This window comes from Canis aureus, chromosome 5, assembly GCF_053574225.1.
Source record: "Canis aureus isolate CA01 chromosome 5, VMU_Caureus_v.1.0, whole genome shotgun sequence".
NCBI lineage: Eukaryota > Metazoa > Chordata > Mammalia > Carnivora > Canidae > Canis > Canis aureus.
Genome location: NC_135615.1, coordinates 49,124,066 through 49,141,570, shown reverse-complemented (window position 1 = coordinate 49,141,570; position 17,505 = coordinate 49,124,066). Strand labels below are relative to the sequence as shown.

At 44.2% G+C, this 17,505-nt stretch overlaps 2 long non-coding RNA genes across 52 annotated transcripts in view; one reads left to right on the top strand and one right to left on the bottom strand.

Annotated features, from left to right (window-relative positions):
* LOC144314152 (uncharacterized) overlaps positions 1–6,628 on the bottom strand; it is a 240,698-nt gene extending 234,070 nt beyond the window's left edge. For 5 of the 50 annotated variants that reach the window (XR_013379904.1, XR_013379908.1, XR_013379880.1 and 2 more), the window contains exon 1: positions 6,398–6,623. This is a non-coding gene — a long non-coding RNA (uncharacterized LOC144314152). Of the gene's footprint in view, positions 1–6,397 lie in introns of all 50 variants that reach the window. The other 45 variants (XR_013379884.1, XR_013379906.1, XR_013379905.1 and 42 more) reach the window with 23 other exon arrangements.
* On the top strand, positions 307–16,204 carry LOC144314157 (uncharacterized). Of its 2 annotated transcripts, XR_013379934.1 has the most exons (5): positions 396–742; positions 1,247–1,437; positions 3,584–3,646; positions 5,999–12,710; positions 13,486–16,204. It is a non-coding gene; the product is annotated as an uncharacterized LOC144314157 (long non-coding RNA). The 2 variants fall into 2 exon arrangements; XR_013379933.1 differs by having other exon boundaries at positions 307–742; positions 5,999–16,204.
* The last annotated feature ends 1,301 nt before the right edge of the window (positions 16,205–17,505 follow it).

The following is a 17,505-nucleotide window of genomic DNA, read 5'->3' as shown; positions in this document are numbered from 1 at the left end:
CAGATGAAGTGGGGCTTTGCAGCCCCGGGCCTCTACTGCATCTGCTCCGGAGCACTGCCCCATATGGCCTATCTCTGATGTCCATCCATGCCGGGCCCCACCTGAAGGGATACTTTCTTCTACTAAAGTGGATGTCTTGTCCCAGGCATCCCAGACAGGTAACAAGTCTTCCCTGTCTGTAATTCTAGAAATTCAGTCTTCACAAAACAAGGACCTTCCCTCTGGAACTATTCAGATTTCTTCACCATTTGCATTTCTCCTTCTAGCTTTTTGCGTTCCTGTTGGTGACAGCATAATTCTGTGTAACACAGAAAAGCTGGAGGTACAATTCTCCATGTGTTGCCTTCAGATGACAAATGTATTCTGCTGATGCCTTGGGCAAAATGCCTCCTCCAAAATGCCATTGTCTGAGAATGCTTCCTCCCACAAAACTCGAGCTGTGGTTGCAGGGTGAGGGATTTTATGGACAGAAAGCAAAGTGGTGTTTCTCTCTTCCAGATCACTCAGAAGTTCAGCCCTCAATGGCTGCTTTCTGCAGTCCACTGTGTCATGTGGCTCCTGGGGTCTGTTTATACCTTCCACCCTCTTTCGGCTTCTGCAGCTGGAGTTAGATCTGCCTTCTGCCTCCTGAGCAGCTTTTGTTCCTTATCGTCTTCCTGCCATCTTGATTGTGACAACAGCGAGTGGCCGGCACCCAGAGGAGGGGTAACAGGCACCAGGAGATTCTAACTCTGTATTCTGTGTAAGTCTCTGTGTCAGCCTTCTTTGAATACCTTCTGCCTTTTTAATTCATTTAAGCTACGAGAATATACACCTGCTATGTTTATACACTCTGACTTTCTCTGCACATCCCTCCCCACTTGGGGCAAAACTCAGTGTGAATGGTTTTTTTGCATTTTCATCCCCCAGAAGCTGGAGTGCAGCCCTGTGGATGGGACAGAGGGTTAAATCCTGGGGATTAGCCATCCTCACCTTTCAAATGCCTGCAGCTCGAGTGACTTGCTTGATAGCTGTAGGTTACAGAAAAGAGGTTCAATAGAGAATGGGTTTCAGGTATTACCATTTTGTTGATTATTTCAAAGTACTGCTGTTGAGATATAATTGCTTAGAAACTGTTAAGAGATATGGATCAATGGCTACAAAGATAGAAAAATTTTGGACACATCAAATTGGCTATATTTCTGAGACTAAATATTTTGCTGTTTAGATGCATTTATGTCCCGGTGGGGATTTCTTTATATTCTAGAAAGCCGGAAGATTAAGAAAGACTCCTTGTTGCTGATGAGGCAGAGTCTAGAATGCCTGGCACAGTATCTGGAACATAGCAGAGGCCCTGTGAGTGTTTATTAGGAGACCTAATGCTCCATTTGGCCTCCTCACCTCAAGGCCTGCTCCTCTGTGCTCTGTCCTTGTCAACAGACTCTCCTAGCCACCGAGGTAAGCCAGAGCAGACTGATGGATTTCACCCAAAGTTGTTAATCCGTTAACAATTGGCTGTAAAAGTATGCTTATGAAAACAAAATGGGAAAACGAAAAACCAGATTTGCAGTTGCAGTGTAAAAATATAATTGCCATGCGTTAGCAGAAAGAAGGGCCCCTTGCAGATTGCAAATGTTATTTTAATACATAAGGAAAATGTACTGGATTTAATGAATTTGCTTTAGCCATCAGCAAAACGGAATTTTGGATTTAGAGCCCCAGACCTGATTTTTTTGGTTCCTGCTGCTGTTCATTTTTTCCCCATTTGATCATTTGGGAAAAAAAAAAGACGGGGGGTGGGGGGCCTCCTGACCAGGCAGTTCTACCACTTAGCAGGTACCGGACCATGGGTGATTCACTTAGCTGAGTCTTGATTTCGTCATTCGTAAAATGGGTGTAAAAATCTATATTTGTTGGATGATTGGAGGAGATGATGTGTATAAAACATCAAGCAGAGTGCCTGGAACACAGAAGAGTAGTCAGAAATAGCAGAATGTGCTGTCATGGCTGCTGCTACTGCTCGATATCGGGGTGGGCTTACACCCCCTCTATCAGTCCCAAGTCCAGAGAACAGAAGCAATATGGGTGGGGGGGGGAGAGAGAAGGAGAGGGAGGGAGAGGGAGGGGGAAGGAGGGTAAAGGAGGGGGAGAGAGGGAAGAGAGGGGGAGGGGGGGAGGGAGGGAGGGAGAGAGAGAGAGAGAGAGAGAGAGATTGATTTATAAGGAATTGGCTCACATAATCATGGAGGCTAGAAAGTCCAAAATCCGCAGGGTGGGCTGGCAGGCTACAGGCCCAGCAGAGAGAGCACACATTGCAGCCCGAGTCCAAAGGCTGTCTGCTGCAGAATTCGCTCTGGCTCAGGGGATGTCAGGCTTTCAGCTGATTGGATGAGGCCTACCCACATTATGGAGGGCAATCTGCTTTACTCAAAGTCCACTGATTTAAATGTTCATCTCATCCAAAACACCCTCACATAAACATACAGACTGATGTTTGAGTACACATCTAGGCACCGTGGCCAGCCAAGCTGACATATAAAATTAGCCATCCCATCGTCATTTCTTTCTGAGCCAACACAATGTAAGATGACAACAGCTTCCTGATGGGTCTCTCTGCTTCTACTCTTGTTTCCTTCCAGGACATTTATAAACAGTAGCAAGAAACAAAACTCCATTTCTTTTTTCTCATGCTTAAATCCAATGACCCCCCATTGCACTCAGAATAAACGCCAGTTTCTTATCAGTCCATAGAAAGCGATGCATGACCTGGCCTCCTCTGACCTCACTTTACTAGAACCATCTGTCTCACTTCTGCCCTGTGTTACGTAAGGTAATGCCAGCTGGTATAACTGATAACACCTGGAATTGCAGTGGCTCCACATAACAGAGATTTACATCTTACTCACTGCTGTAGACAGCTTCTGAGGTAGCTCAGAAGATCCCTGCCTCCCAGTGTTCATTGCAGTAAAGCTCTGACCAACTGCTAGAGGCTGGAAGTAGGGGCCCAAGTGAACCAACGTGCCCTCTATGAGGCAAACAGAGGAATTTGGAATTTTACTCCTGGATTGGGGGAAAGAAGAGGAGTAAAGCAAGCAAAAGGAAAGGGAAAGATCAGTCAGCCAGTAAGGCATCAGGAAGCTAAATATTTCTGGGAATCACACAGAACATGAGAAAGCCTCAAAGCCAGAACTAACATAGATGGGAAGTTGTTGGCTGTGCGAATTGCAAGGTGCTGCATAAATCCCCACGACCTAGATAGTTTTAGCAGGATCTACCATATTCACATGTACTTTACGTGAGTCAAGCATGTGTGGGCGCGTGTGCACACATGCACAGTGTCATCCAAAATGGGAAAGGGGCTGCCTTTTGCCTGTACACTGACCCACTGCAGAATGCAGACAGCATTGGGAGTACAGAAATGGGAGTCCAAAGGCAGAAGTCATCTTGAGAATTTAAAACCCTGAGAATTCACCAAGATCTCTGTAAGAATTTCAGACATCCCATGGGACGGGGAAAGGTTTGTTTTCCCCATCGAGTTTTAACTGGTTTCAAGGTTGCCAGCTGGCCTGTTTCTCAAGAACCTTCTGCCTTCCTATTGTTGTAGTCTTCACCATCAACACGCTGATGCCCAACTGGGGAGGATGCTACCAGCCCCGCATGAATATAGGTAAGATCACATATCTAGTTTTGGCCAGCAGAACATGCATGGAAGTGATATATTACACAGCAGGCTTGGCATATGGAATTCCTCCTTGCTTTCTTCCACTTTCCTCTTCTTCATTTACCAGCCAGGTATTAAAGTCTGTGGTGACCTCAGAAATCATACATCGAAGATGGCAGTCTCTGTGATCTCAGGCCCCTGGGTGTCTATATGTTTCAGAGAATTTCAGGTGCAGGTGGGAAAATGCCTTCATGAAAAATAAGAAAAGCAAATGCTAACTTAGAATCATGATCCTTCCCTATACATGCCTTATGGACTTATGGGAGATAGACAGGGGACACAGACATGTAAAAAAAAAAAAAAAAAAAAAAACCACACAGGTTAAGCTCTTTGCAATTGGTGCCAAAAGAGCCTTTGGAACCAGAGGGGCTCACTCAGTCTTATCCCCAAATGGAGTGGCTTGTTGAAGTTAAAACTGTTAAAAACTACTTAGTAGGTGAGAACTTTTTTGTGCATGGAATTTAAATCCTCTTAGGTCTGGGAGGATGTTTGAGTCTCCCCCAGCAACCTTTACAGTGAGCAATGAGATAAAGAAATAAAGGGCTTCTCTCCATGTGTCACTCAGAATATAGTTCTTGCATAACTTTGGAGTGGGGAAAGGGTGGGGGAGTTGCTAGGGACTGTCGTTTTCCCTTACACAGAGGGCTTGGGAGCCTTCACAGGGGCAGCAAAGTGAGCAGGGTTTGCATGGACAGGGAAATGCCAAGCTGTTTCAGGATGGAGTAAGAGTGGAGGCCATGGTAGCTTCTTCAGTACAGAAGCGCTGGCTTCTTGTGGATTGCTGGTGCCATACAAGGTAGGTGACACATGTGTGACTTCCTGAGTGTGGAGGGACCCGAGAGGCCTTGTCCTGTCCACACAAAGTCTCTATGCCTCTGGAGAATGGAGCCTTTTTAATTTTTGTCTCAGACTCTACACCTTGTGGAGAGATCTATGCCATATCCTCTCCTTGTTAAATAAGACACCTTGGAGGAAGCTTCACAGAATCCTGGTTCGAGAACATCTTTTTGGAAGCTGGAATTGTGATTTAAAGTTAAAGAAAAGAAACGGTGCTTCCCCCAACTTCAGTTCTAGGAAAGCATCTGTCTTCATCAGCTTCATGTAGACTAACGCTTTGAGCTTAGGAAAGACAGATGTGTCCTGGCGGCCTTTACACGCTCACAGGACGAAGGCAGCAGTGCATCATACCTGGCTTGTGAACAGACAATCGCAGCTTCCGTTTCACAAATACATCCATTCACTGGGAGGATTCTTTCCCCTTCTGGCTAAGGGAGCAAAATGCCCATTACAGTGTATTTTCCCTGTCCCCAGGCTTTAATATATCTCGGAGCAGCTCTCCTCAGCATTCCGCATTATAAAATCAATCTCTATTTAAGTAAGAGGAGGATATTTATTTCTTAATTTTTTAATAATGTATTTTGTGATTTGTTATAGCTTCAGTGTTGTATTATTTATTTATTGTGCCTATAGGGTGCACTGCCACTTGGTAATAGAGGAGCTATCGAAACTTGAGACCTAAGCAGAAATGAGTTCAATAATATCGCTACACTCTAGGACTTTATCCAAAATTAACAGAAGAACAAAAGTGCAAGGCAATGATAACCCATCTGACAGCATTTGGGGAGCGTTTGTGAGAGCAGTCAGGATGGGAGATTTTAAAAACAATGGCAGGCAAGGGGGAAGTGACAAATGGAGGGACTGTTTTACAATTCAGAAGCATTTCATAAAACCGATTTACTAGGTTCTTGTGTGTGTGTGTATTTGATGTTTTACTAAAAAAAAAAAAAAAAGAAGAAAAGGTGTCTAAGGATTTGATGGAACTTATATGTTCCCTCCCAGTCCTCCTGCAAGCCACACAGGCAAGGGCAGTGATGACTGTAGCTCACCTGGATTCCAAGGCCTGCTAACAATTTGCCGAGAACTGTGTGTGTGTGTGTTGGGGGGGGGGGGGGGGTTCAAACGGAAGACCGGGTACGGTTTTGTCTGTTCTCATCATTTGTTACGCAGCATAAATGTGCTTCTTATACTTGTCTTTTGTCTCCCAAAGTTAAAGTAGTAGGAAGTGACCTGTCACAGCTAAAAATTTTCTAACAGGTATACAAAAACCAGGGGCTTTCGGATTTAAAAAAAAAAAAAAAAATCGACATTAAATTGGCAGGTTTAACTCAAAAGATTTCTACCCCTGTAAGACCATTACTGACGTCCCACTACTAAGGAATATGATACTAATTGGGACCAATACCCCCAAACCGTTTGGAATTCTTTACCCCCTCTTATTAATCCTGATGTGCATTTCAGGAAAATTATACCATGTTGATGACACCACTTGACATGAAGCAATAAATAAAGGCAGTGAAGGACACTTGCCCTTGGTGGGGAGATGCCATTTTTAGTCAGGCCGTCAGCCAGTCTGTCAACAACATTTATTGAGTGCCTAATGAGAGAAGGTGCCATGAGACAGAGAGGAGACGTGGGCTCTGGCCTTGAGGGGCAGCCGGGACAATGACACAGTCGGAGGGAAGAGACAAGGCCTAGGAACGCCGCGGCAGCAGCCTCTCAGCCTCTCAGTCAGGGAAACCGGGAGGAGGCGCGCGTCACGCAGGCCGAGCGCCTCCCGCCCCGCAGCCCACGCAAAGCGCCTTTTTATCAGGAAGCTCCTCGGACTCTCCGACAACGCCGCGAGGCCGGTGGTCTTACCTGTTCCAAGCCTCGTTTCCCCAACTGCAAAGCGAACTCAGGCCAGGCGCCAAGGAGGGGGCCGAGGCGGCGTCTGCGCAGCTTCAGTCAGCCGCGCTCGCAGGAGTCAGAGGGCTCCGGAAGTGCCCAAGACGGTGCCGGAAGTGCCCAAGACGGCGCCGGAAGTGCCGAGGCGGGCGCGTGGGAAGAGGAGTGCTTCAGCGGCGGCTGCGTCAGACTCGTCAGCCCGCTCTGGGCCCGGCGCCGCGCCGTTAGGCTTCAAACGAGGGCAGAGCTCTGAAGTTGCTGTTTTAGGGTCTGGCTGAGGAGATGACAAAGGACTCGCGATCTGCACGTTCGGCTCCAGCGCAGGTTCAGTTCTGTCGCGTTTGTGTGATTTATGCCGGTGGCAGCAAGTAGATGGCTGGATGCCTGCGCGACCTGGTGATGCTCGGCGGCAGAGCGGGGCAGAGCCTGCGGACTCTCCCTTCTGTCTCGTCTCCTCCAAGGTACAGCGTAGGGCTGCGCCGCGTCGCCCACTGCTGGGCGGGCGTCCCGAAGACGGACCCCACGAAGGGAGGTGGAGTGAGCTCGCTCCCCGCTGCCCTGCCTGCCCCCGAGCCGGCTGTTCGCTGCTCTCACCAAACCCGCGTTTGTGCCCGGTGGAGACCTCGGAGGGAGATGGTTGACCTGTGCGGACAGAGGAGAGCCCTGAGGACTTCGGTGGGAGCCCTACGAGGCCACGGAGACTGGGTGAAATAAAGACCTCCCCCCTCGTCTGGAGGCGAGTTGTTCGACCTTGACGTGCCCCTCGCTCTCGTCCTCATTGGAGTGCCCGATTTGGAGGAGGTGACGCTGCGGCCTTCGGCCTTCAGACAGACGCGGCCGTAGCGAGCGGAGTCGTAGCTCCCGTGCCCGCGAGACGAGGCCGTCAAACGATGCGTATAACATATTTGTGTGCGGGGAGCCGTGACTGTGGGATGCACTTATTCTTTAATTCCAAATAAATTCCTTCCACCTTCCATAGGCTCAAATTTCAGTATGAGGAGGCCATTCATTCATTGAACAAACAGTGTCGTGGATCACTTACCTTGGATCAAACTGCAAACACCAGGTATGGGGAGTTTGGGAAAGACTGCCCCCGCCCTCGTGCGCAGAGCTCACCTAGGGCAGGCGCGGGTATAAGGAAGAGCATGGACTACGAAGCCATACCACCTATGGTTGATGTGAGTACGAGATACCCCAGCTGTCCAGAGAGGCCGAGTTTCATGGTAAACACATGGACTGTGGCTTGAGGATGCTGTAAAACCAAGTGAATGCCCCAGGCTTGGAGACCCCTGGAAAGTCTTTTTTTTTTTTTTTTTTTTTTTTTTAAGATTTTATTTATTTATTCATGAGAGTCACAGAGAGAGAGCGAGGCAGAGACACAGGCAGAGGGAGAAGCAGGCTTCTTGCAGGGAGCCCAACGTGGGACTCGATCCCGGGTCTCCAGGATCACGCCCCGGGCTGAAGGCGGTGCTAAACCACTGGGCCACCAGGGCTGCCCATCCCCCTGGAAAGCCTTATTCCAGTGCGCAAGTTTAAGTTCTCATGCCCCGGAAGGTAGAGACTTAGCTGCTCAGGAGTTGCTGCAGATGAATGAGTGGAAATGGGAGGAGATTGGCTCAGAGGTGCAGGGGTTGAAATTGCTCAGAAGCTGAACGTTCCGTTTCCTCCAGTCCCACTGCAGGTCTTCCCAGCTGTAAGTAAAGAGATCTTCCCAGTTGCACAGGGTGGCCTAAACAAGGTGTTGGCCTGACTGAAACTGTCCACACTCAAAGTTGCATAGCCACAGTGAGAAGAAGAGCAGAGCCGATCGAACCAGAATTACAAGGGGACAGATAGGAAGGGAATGGATGGGTATATTATACAATGCACTCCTAAACTCTGGGGGTAACAAAGTGAATTTTAATGAACTGAATCATTTTAACATATTAGGAAATCGGGCTCATTAAAATAGCCCCGTGAATTAAATAAAGGCATATATTTTGAAGTGAAAAATAGAACCCATATCAAATCAAACGTGGGTTTAAAAAAAAACAACAGAGCATCACTAGAGGCAATGAGAAGCAAAATGAAAGAAGACAAGAAGCAGCAGAAGATCTCAAGTTTGTTTTGTTTTTCTCTCCTTAAAATGGGAAATTTCAAACATCAACAGAAATAAAGGGGCTGGTGTAATAAGTTACTTGTGTACCCAGTCCCTCGTCTTTGGTAATGTCAGGAGCTAGTGACCAAACTAATTTCATTTACATCACTCATTCCCCTACTCCCCCACCCCCACCAGCCCAGGGATTGAGATGGTAATGTTGACTGTGAATTCAGAACCAGGCATACCAAGTACAGAGAGTGGTGAGCGGGGAGGATTCTGTGCCAATTGTGAGGTTGTGCCAGGTGGCACCAAGTGAAGCGGTGGCATCTGTGTCCCCATGCTTGTTGGTTCCTTTGCCTGCTTCTAAGCTTTTTGTTCCTATCCTTTGCTTGAAGTTTGAGATTCCAGGAAGTAGAATACAAGGGGTTTAGGTATTTTCTATTCTGATAAAGGAAAGGGGGAGGAGGAAGGGAGAGAGAGTGGAAATGTGGAAGGAGGAAGGCAGGACTGAGGAGAGGAGTACAGTGATTAAGCTTGCAGGTGGCCATCCCTACCCTAGGAAGATTGAGAGAACCAACCACGCTCCCCAGCCCGGATCCTGCCCTCCCACACTCCAGGCTGGGGGGACAGGCTAAACCACTGGCAATTCACCAGTAATCTTCAGTCTCTCTTCATTTTGGATTTCTTTGAGTGCTACCACTTAGCCTTGAATGCTAACCCTCCCTTTTATACTGCCTCGACTCGAGGTCCCCTGAGTCCCAGGTTTGGGTGGGGAGTCCTTCCTGTGTCCTCTCCAGCTTCCCACATTCATGCCCATAGTGTCATGTAACTCACTGTTCAATCACTTGTCTCCCCCTTGCAGGCCATGCACTCTATAAGGACAGGAGTTGTGATTGTCTTGTATCCCCATCTATAGCAAGTGCCCAGCATGCAGTAGGTGCTAAGTATAATTTCTAATGAATGCATATAAAATAAGCGGAAAACAATATGTTGGGTATGTAGCAATGCACAGCCAGGAATAGGGGAATGACCCAGGGCCTCCTTTGTAGAAATTAGACAAAAGGTAAACCAATTTTGAAAGTAAATGCTGCCTTCAAATTAGGGCACACTGTGTGGAGGCTGAATTTCAGTCCTCACTGGCTCCTTAATGAGCAGTGAACAGTGAACAACCTGCCCAACCATGGATAGCAGACCTGTTAGGATCCTCATACCAGTGGTTCTCAAATCAGGCCACATGTTAGAAAACCTGGATTGCTCTTTGAAAATATCTTTGTCCAAATCCCAATCTTGGAGGTTCAGACCTAATTGATCCAGGGCATTGGTTTATTTTTAAAGCACCCCAGGTATCATAGCCTGGGCTGAGAACTATAGCTTTAGATGTAATGGTTGTGCATATTTCAGACTAGGCTCTGTCACAGATGTGTGTTTTCATTATACAGGCACATATTGACATGCTGATGGGGTGTGTTCCAGCTACAAAGCTAACATGTTGGTGTTGGCCAACCACTGGCACTTCTTGATTCACTGCCAGGAGCCTTTGCCTTCACCACTCACCTCCACACCTATGCCTCCTGACCTGTCTCACCTCAAGGACGGAGCCAACAGGGAGCTGAACTGCTACCCTGCAGCTGTAACTCAAAACTGTGGGAACAGAAATAAAGGGGCTGGTGTAATAAGTTACTTGTGTACCCCTGTTCCTGATGTCCTTGACCACCTGCACCTGACTGTGCAACCTTGAGAACGTTCCTTTACAACTCCCTACTTCAGTGACCTTGGCTATACTAATGGAATGGACCCACTTGCCAGAAATATCATAAGATTTAATGAACAAATAATCATGAAGTGCTCCATAAATACAAATTCTTGTGCAATTGTTAAATAACTTCATTGTATAAAATTCCATAGAAATCTATGCTGTTCCTTTGGGTTTTTCAAATCACTATTTATTTGATTTATGCATATAAGACAGCATTTGCCTAAAAACTCTTTCCTACATTGGTTTTATCTTTGATTTATTCTCTTTGCTTCTGCCAGCACACAGCCTGACATATGTATAAAGGATTTGTAAGAAAAATCACTTAATGCATAGCGTTTCCTTTGTTGTGACTGTCTTATCACGAACTGTTATAGTTGTCACTTATTCTCAGAATTGTTTGTCTAGTTTTCGCTCAGGCTTATAAATACTCACCTTGGACATGGTTTATAGACACTGTAGGGAAAACAAATACATATGCTGGAATAGTCAACTTAGATTTATTCTTACTTAAGGAAAAAAAAAGGCTTAAAGGTTTAATGTGTGCTTGATAAGCTATAATTCAGCCTGAAAGATGCAAGTGGTTTATATTTACTCTCTTGGGTAAGCTCGACATTTATGGTTTCAACACTTCTCAGTACCTCTTCAGTAGGTTATGTCTTTCCCAGAAGAATGGATCTCAAAGCACAATTTCCAAGAATGCTATTACCAAAGGAATGGGAACTTTAACTAACTAGAGCCTGTAGAGAAGTAGGACATGGAATTTGAGAGTTTGTTAAGTACCATGAATGGGTTTGGCTACTGATGAACCCAAGGACGCTCAGAGTATCAGCCCTTTGAAAAATTGTGAAGTAGAAAGTTTGCTCTTTGAGCCCCCAGATCTCTTGACAGCAACTCACACTTCTAGAATGTTCCCTCTCCTATTCCAGAAGGAAGCCATCCAATCTGACCAGGCAGGAGTCTTGCATCTGCTCTCTGGAGAAGGCCCCAGAGCCTGGTGTTAAAACAGGAGGCACTACTCATCACCCTTCCACCAGAGATGCAGTGTGCTGTAGTTTGGGGTCTCACAACTCAGCTTTTCCTCACACTCTGGGTCTTTGGGCAAGTCATTTCATTTTCTGAGCCAAAATTTCCTAACCTGTCAGATGAAGGTACAAATGCCCAACGGGATTATTGTGGAGACCCATGATATCACTACATGATACGTCTAGCACAGTGTCAAGCACAAAAAAGGAATTCTCCAAAGGTTTGCATCTTAATTCACAGAGAAAACGACATTGAAAATGAGAGCAGGGCACCACATGGTAAAGGAAAACAATAGGTTTTGGTTTCAGGAATGCTGTATACCTCTCTGTGCTATGTAACTGGCTGTGTAACCTTGGATATGTCACTTCACATCTCCCACTCCACCAACCCCACCCTGTTTCCTGAGCTGGAAAATGGAGATGACAGTGTCTACCACACAGGGTACTTATGTTACTAGTCAATAATATAATACCACTGTATCCCTGGAAAAATGGAAAGATCTGACGAGAGTTGGATGACAATGGTTTTCATTGCCTCACTTTTAGGAGATAACTCTTCAATAGTCCTTCAATCAGTGATGGATTGGAGATTAAAAAAAACAATGTGATTTTTATAGATCTCAGAAATTCTCTATTTACTATCCACTGAAAAGTCTCTTACTAGTTATTTTCTGCAGAGCAAAATACAGATCAAATACTTTGTGCAAGGCTGCTGTTTCTCTGAGCTGAGATATTGCACTGCAGCGCTGATTAATGCCCTCCGAGCCACTTGTAAGCCTTTCCTCTAGTAGCATGTTAATAGGTTAAGTTTCCTTCATGATTACTAATTTCATATGACTTCACGGGATGATTACATATTTATGTATTATTTATTATGCAAATCTAGCATTATACATTATTTAAAGCCATATTAACAGTATGTATTATTTATGATGGAACTGTATTAATATATATTATTTCAAGTAACTTCGGCTAGGGCTTTTTTTTTTTTTTTTCCTGTGGATCAGGGCACTGGAAGTTAGTATTCCACTCAAGAATCCATGCAGCTCTCCTTCTGGAGACATTGCCATCAAGTTCCCTATCAGCGCAACTTCTGCAGAGCCATTGTCTATTAAATGACTCCAGCATTAAGGGGCAAAGCCTCCAGGGTTCTGTGACTGCCGACAGTCCTGGTAAGATAGTGTCTCTCCCTTGAAAAATCGTGAAGTAGGTGGTTTGCCATTGGGATTCCACCTTCTCTGACAGCACCTGCTCTTCTCAGAATGTCATCTTTCCTATTCTGGAAGAAAGTAATCAGGTAAACCTGAGACACTGAGCCATGGTAAGAGTACCTACCAGTTAAGATGTATTTGGCTGCAAGTCACAGAAAGCCTGAAAAACCATGGCTTAAATATTAGGGATGTATCTCATTTAACAGGAAATCCAAAGGTAGGTGAGCCCAGGGCTTTTTTTTTTTTTTTTTTTTTTTTTTTTTTGTATTTCATGATTCAATTTCTTAAAAACAAAAATGATTGCTTAAACAAAAATAAGAACAATGTATTGTGCAATTTATAACATTCATACAAGTTAAATGTGTAACAACAATAGCACAATGGCCTGGAGGGGAGAAATGCAAGCATACTGCTGAAAGATTTTTAAATTATGCTGTAAAAATACTATATAGGGAGTGGTATAGTGTGATTTTAAAGAAGATTGATAATTGAAAGATATGTGCTAGAAGCCCCTATACCATGCTGTGAGGAGACCAATCACTTGGTCACAGTTGATTAAATTAGACCATTTCCACCCTGGAAGGAGCAACTATTTATCTTGATTGAAACTATCACATATTCTGAATATGGATTTGCCCTCTAGAGTATTTGATTCACTAACACAAGATTGCACATAACATCACATTAGATGGAGGACCCATATTCCTAGAGAGCATGTACAGCAGTATGCACATGACCGCAGGATTTACTAGTTTTATCATATTCCTCACCTTCCAGGAGCTGCTGGGCTTCTGGAACAATCTTTTCACAGGGCACCTGAGGTGTCATCCTAGAGAAGACATCCTAACAGAATGGGATGTCATCCTCCAGGATGCAATATACACCCTAAGTCAACAACATAATATATTCCTCCAGAACATGCCCAAGATCCTAGAGACAAAAGTAGCATCACTGCCAGTGACCAGGGGAATTTCTGTTTTCTGTCTCTGCAGCTCTAGGATCTAAAGGTGCTGGTTCTGGAAGGTGTGATTGATTCTATCAGAGGACACAGTGAGAATCCTATTAAACTGTAAGGTACCACTTCTGCCCAGTCACTTTGGGCTACTTATGCCAAGAAACCAGTAGGTAAGGAGAGAAGTCACTATCCTGTCCTTGGTAAAGGATCTAGACTTTGGGGAGGTTATACAATCCAGGCAGGGAGTTCTTTAGGAAGTGAGTGATCCACTAGACCATTTGCTATTCCTTTGGCCCATCTTCACAATATGTGGACTCAAGCAGCAGCCACAGCCTGAGATGGCCATAGTGACCAGCATCTCAGAACAATCAGGGATGAGAAGTGTGCAGCCCCACCAGTTTAGCTACCAAGGCTATCATCAGAGGTACAGCTAAATGGGAGGAATCTAGAATGGGCAGCAAAGGAAGGAGATGAAAAGCATCAGTAGTGGCTTTGAGATCAGCTACAGGGGTAGGGGCTGTAGTTCATTTCACTACCTTGAGGTAGTAAGTTTTCTCGTGAAGACAAACCAAGCAAAATCCTGAAAGGAGGTTGCCAGGGGGGCCGAACTCCATTTGGAGGAAGATGCAAATGGAGGGCTGTATTGATATGCCTCAGAGATCCCCTTTCAGGATGAAACTACTTATTTTCCTAACTGCCTGGAATGTTGGTTGGTGACAACTCATAGCCAGGGGCCTCCAGGAATTTTCCTCTGCTAAGTGGAGCTGCCTTACCCAAGTTTACAGCCCTGTGGGGCCTATACCCAATTACTAGTTATGGGGTGGGACCCTATTCTCTTTCCTCAACTTGTTCAAATACAAAGGGCCACCTCAGCTCTAGCATTACCCTTAGATTCTCAGAGACCTCTGTTGTAACTGCGTGATGTCCCTCTGCTGCTGAATCCTGCTTCTTTCGTCCTCCACAGAAGTCAATCCCATGAGCAATCCCCAGTAAACCTCTTGTATGCGAACCTAAGTGATTTGAAGTCTCTTTTCTAGAGAATCCAATATATATGACACCCATCAGGTTCACACTGTCACATACAGAGGACCAGATCCAGAGGCTGGCAGTGGTAAGCTTGACACACAGAAAGAATTGGTGACTGTAAGGTACTAAACTGGCCTGGAATGAGGACACCTTGAATTAACTTTGAGGCTGCAACCCCCACATACTTGAAACATTAGCCCTGGTCCCCACATAATCACACAAGTATCATAGTTTGAAAATGGATGGTTAAGTTCTTAGGATTTTCTATACTGGCACAATCTCAGAGCAAAATGCCTTCACAAAATGAGAACCCAAGTCTCTTTGATAAAAAGCCTCAAGACATTGGAGGCATCCCTGGCTCAGTGGTTGAGCATCTGCCTTCAGCTCAGGGAGTGGTCCCAGAGTCCCCAAATCAAGTCCCATATCAGGGTCCCCTTGGGGAGCCTGCTTCTCCCTCTGCCTAGGTCTTTGCCTTTCTCTTTGTGTCTCATGAATAAATAAAATCTTAAAAAAAAAAAAGAAGAAGTTGGAGGCAGCTAAAATGGCAATATGATATGGCAGGTTTATATTTACATAAAATACAAAATGGCAGATGAAAGGACGACATCACTAATTCACTAAAAAAGTCATCTAGAGTCCCCAAAAGCCAGTTATAAACTCAGTTCCCCAAAACATAGATGGATATATCTCCCCAGTACGAAACCTTTGGGTGCAATCTCCTCAGACCCTCTCATCCCCTGCAGACCACTCTTCCTTCTTCGCCTTTACTAGGACAAGGTGTCCAAAATCCAAATGACCTAAGATGATCTGGACAACTGTCTACAGTGGTAAAACCTTTGTGCAATGCCAGTTCTCTCATCCAACTTTCCATTATTTCCTGCTTATTTATTCTGCATGTGTATTGTCCAGTTCTCTTTGTACTCTGGCTTCCTAGTCATTAAATTTTTTTTAACTTTTAGATTTACAGAAAAGTTGCAAAGATAGAACAAAGTGTTCCTGTCTACTCTTCACCCTGCTTTCCCTACATCTTATATAACTAAGGTACACTGTTAAAACAAATAAATTAACATTGATATAATACTATAAACTAAACTACAGACTTTATTTGGACTTTACCAGTTTTTCCACTAACGTCCTCTTTCTGTTCCAGGATCCCATCCAAGATACCACATTACATTTAGTCATCATGTTTTCTGCTTCCTTCAATCTGTAGCACTTTCTTGATCTTTTCTAGCTTTTCATGACCTTAAAATTTCAAACTCCTCTTCATTGATACTGTAGCATGTCCCTCAATTTCTCTTTATTGGTGTTTTCCCATGATTAGACTAATTATGAGTTTTGGGAAAGAATACCACAAAGGTGATGTGTCCTCATCATGCTATCAACAGAACTTATCACTGTTGATGTTAACTAGATCCCCTGCTCCTTGTCTGTGTCCTTTCAATGCTTTATTTTTTGGAAGCAGGTCACCAGGCCAGCCCGTGTTCACGGGGAGAGGGGTTAAGTTCCACCTCCTGGAGAGGAATATCTGTGCACGTTATATGGAGTTCTTCTGTTTGATTTGCTTCTTCGATGGGGTAATTGGGTGATGGGCATTAAGGAGGGCACATGATGTGATGAACACTGGGTGTTACATGCAACTGATGAGTTAATGAACTCTGCATCTGAAACTATTGATGTACTATATGTTGGCTAATTGAATTTAAATAAAAAAGGGGTCATAAAAAGGATTTGTTTCTTCTCCCTGTTTATTCGTTCAATTATTTGTTTATATCAGTATGGGCTTATAGATAGTTATTTTATTCTCTGCTATAATCCTTTTGCTCAGGTTGTCCAAGCTTTGGCCACTGGGAACTTCTGTGTCTTTTTGATATGTGGGTTCATTTTTCTTTCTTTCTTTCTCTTTCTTTCTTTCTTTCTTTCTTTCTTTCTTTCTTTCTTTCTTTCTTTCTTTCTCTTTCTTTCTTTCTTTCTTTCTTTCTTTCTTTCTTTCTTTCTTTCTCTTTCTTCTCTTTCTTTCTTTTATTTCCTTACTTTCTTAATTTCTGGCACTGCAAGATGCTCCAGGCTCATCTGGTATTCTCCTAGCACAGCCCAAGATCAAGTGCTCATTCCTTTTATTGCACAAGGGTTGTTAAAAACCAAAATCTTGGTGCCGCATATGTTTGTTGCCACTGGGTTGACACTGCTCCCAGACTCTCTCAGCAGTCAGAACTATGATATGTATGTGTGTATACTAGCCCATAGATATACACATAGCTCTCCCTCTATATATGTCTATCTGTATCTATATTGAAGTAAACATAAGTTCATACTGATATCTCTGACTCTAATCCTATACCCCAGAGTCATTCTAGCTAATCCCCCTTGTTTATTTGTAATTTTTTTCCCGAACCATGAGAAGCTGATTCTCATGATCTGTAATTTATTTACTTATTTCTTCAACCCTGGTATACATGCAAAGTAGTTTCAGAATTGCTAATTTACATTCCTGCAAGAAACAAATTTACCAGCTATAATACGGTATCACATGCAGTTTTTTTCTTTTGGCTTTACCATAATCACTAAAAATACCATTTTCCAAAGTTAGTTACGTCAGCTCCTTTTTCCCTACTCCCTTCAGTAAGGCTATACCATACATTTACAACACACCTAGATTCATTTGTCACAGTCTGTATCCTATCTTGAGATTCTCTGACATTCTGGTTAAGTTTTTAATATGTGTATATGGTTCATTCTTTGTGGTGTACAAATCTATGGGTTTTAGCAAAATGCAGAGTCATGTAGCCATCCTCCTAGTACTATGCAGAGCAGTTCTATTATTCTAAAGTTTCCTTGTGTGGCACCCTTATAGTCAACTACTCCTTCCATTCTCAACCTCTCACAACTGGTGGTCTTTTTATCCCTCTATAAATATCACAGTATCATTTAATGGGATTTTAGAATGCATAACCTTTAGGTCTAGCTTTTTTCCCTTAGTGAAATGTATTTAAGATTTCTCCAGAGCATTGCATAAATCAATAGCTCATTC